The sequence below is a fragment of the Mus caroli genome, chromosome 9 (assembly GCF_900094665.2).
Source record: "Mus caroli chromosome 9, CAROLI_EIJ_v1.1, whole genome shotgun sequence".
Taxonomy (NCBI): Eukaryota; Metazoa; Chordata; class Mammalia; order Rodentia; family Muridae; genus Mus; species Mus caroli.
This window is the reverse complement of record NC_034578.1, coordinates 52,636,310-52,638,839: the sequence shown is the minus strand read 5'-3', so window position 1 is coordinate 52,638,839 and position 2,530 is coordinate 52,636,310. Positions and strand designations below refer to the sequence as shown.

Genomic DNA, 2,530 nt, shown 5'->3' with positions numbered 1-2,530 from the left:
TGAAGTTGTTTAAATGCTCGTGAGAATAAGAGAAGATAGTGAACCAGAGAAACAAGACCCTGACCGCCATTTATGTTGCACTAATTCTTCCTATCTCCACTTTGTTACCAAAAGTGCTTATCATTTAACTTACAATTTTTATTATTTGTGATCCCACGAGCTCAAGAACAAACATTTCCTCCCTCCAGGATTTCTTTCGGGGAGGACCTATTTTGTTCATTTATTGACTCTAAGCAAGCTAGTAGAGCTAATGTGGCAGGTCCTTCACAACTGTTTGTCAAACAACTGAACGAATGGGTTTTCTAAGAAACCAAGAGGCGGGAGGACCTAGAAGGAGCCTCTAATACAGCGTGCACCTGCTTCCATAACTCTAACCCTCTTAAGAGTGGGGCCGACTTCAGTGACCTGTTAGCTTCCCACCTGTTGTAAGAGGGGTGAGCCAAGTTAGAATCTCAGAGTCATCTGGACGAAAAGCAGCAGAAAATACTCTTTGATATTGTACTGTGATGGACATAAATTCTTTTCCATTTAGTTTAGAACTGTGGTTTAAATATCTACACATAATCATCTTGCACTTATTGCTGTCTTTGAAATAGCTTAAGCCTATCTGTTAGGTTTTTGTAGTTGGATACTTCCAAGCCTGGCACCGACGTTTGAAACAAGCCTTTAGGTGGAGACTAAGTTCCGCTTGGCTAAGTCCCAGATGCTTTCGTGAAAGATTATCACACACATTTCTTGAGCGGATCCGCGAGGTCTTTAATCGGTGGGCTGTGGTGATAAGACACGCCAGAAGAAAGCTGAATCCGAGAAAGGGACCAGTGTGGGCAAAGCTGAGGTAGATCGTCAGTCCAAGAAAGAGAACAGCACTGAAGAAATGGACGTTAGTTGGCACAGAGGAAACTCTTACCTTTACATTCTACTTGAGCGCAAGAAATGAGCCTAGCTGCGCCTGCGCGAATGGGGCAGGACGGCCTAGGGGGCGTGGCTGGGCTTCGGCTGGCATCACGTGGTGCGCCGGCCATCCGCCCCGCCCGGTCTTCCGCGGCCGCCCCGCCCCACCCCGCCCCTTTCCCGCCGGGACGCTGGGAGCCGCCCCAAAGTAAGCTAAGCCGCCCGGGTAAGTGTCCGCGAGGGGCGCGCGTCGCCTCGACCCGGACGGGCCCAGGAGGGGCGCGGGCAACCTGTGTTGTGGGGCTGAGGGGACAAGATGGCGGCGGAAACCCTTCCACCTCCTCCCTCACCTGGGCGTGTGACCGGGGGAGGGGAGCCGCGAGGTGGACTGAGGAGGCCGGGCCAGGGTGGGGAGGGTCGAGCTGGCCCCGGGGCAGTGAGGGTCGTGGGACTGGGACAGACCTCAGGCCAGGCCGGGGACGGGGTCCGGGCAGAAGACTGTCTCTAGGGGGTAGCCGAGCCTACTGGAATGTCCCTACTGCGGAGTGCCCGGTCCTCAGAAGCTGCGGCTTGCCTGCATTTGGCAGTTAATCACTTTCAGCATCTTTCCCTCCAGGGCTTTACCACACTTTCCATGAACCCAGATTCAGGCTTTAGCTTTCTCAGGGAAGCATGGAGGTAAAAAAAAAAAAAAAATTTTTTTTTTTCTTCCCATTTTACAAATGTTTACTTGAGGCCTCAGGTGCAAACCGAAGGCCTCTCTCACCTGAGAGCCTCCTACCTCAGAGTCCTTGCCTCTGTACTTTATTAGCACTTCCCCTCTGCTCAGGTTTGCAGTCCTGCACACAGAAGCAGGTTAGAGCCAGTAGCTGACTCCAGAGAGTTTGGGGCTTGTTAGAAAGCAGCCAGAAAATTGCTCCCCAAGCAGCACCTGCTGCTGTCCCAAAGGCTCCCTCTGAGGAGGAGAGGCTCCCTCTGAGGAGATCTCAACTAGCCCATGGGCTGCCTCCTGCCGCTGGTGGACTGTATTTCTCACGTGTGTCGCGTTATTGTCTGTGGAATAGCAATTCACTACAGTCATCTTCCTGAACAGAAAATAATTCCCTACTGCAATTTACAGATTTATTTCATCCACATCATATAGGAGAAGAGAGATAGATGCTGTGGACGTTTATAAATAGGAAACTTGAGGCTCAAAGAGANGATTGCTTAGCCTGATCACTTGCTGGTAATGTGGCAGATTTCTGATTTAAGATAGAAAAATAAGCACTGCACTAACCCACCCTGTCCTATGTTGGTGCTTTGTATTGGTAATTTTTTTCCTGTTAAGCATGNCTTTCTGCAAGATGCTTGCAGATTGATTTACAACAAACACACCAATATGACTTGAGATTGTCCATTGACACCCAAATTCTTTAGTACAAGAGCCATTTAAAAATGTTATGTGGGAAATTATGTTGGTNGGAGAAAGTGTGATGTGGCTTTTGTCCTTTGGTTTCCCTCATTTGGATACGATTCATGTCATAAAACTAGCAGAAATAATGTTTCTACAAAGAACTGCTTCTCATTCGTCATAACCCCTCAGCAAATGCCCCATCCTTCCTCTTGCTTCATTCCCTTGAGCTGCATTTGTAAAATT

At 49.0% G+C, this 2,530-nt stretch overlaps 1 protein-coding gene across 2 annotated transcripts in view; it reads left to right on the top strand.

Moving 5' to 3' along the window:
- Nucleotides 1-1,041: 1,041 nt before the first annotated feature.
- Scaper (S-phase cyclin A associated protein in the ER) overlaps nucleotides 1,042-2,530 on the top strand; it is a 343,420-nt gene continuing 341,931 nt past the window's right edge. For both annotated transcript variants that reach the window (XM_021171564.2, XM_029481364.1), the window contains exon 1: nucleotides 1,042-1,117. The gene's annotated coding sequence lies outside the window, so the exon portion shown is untranslated. The remainder of the gene's footprint in view (nucleotides 1,118-2,530) is intronic.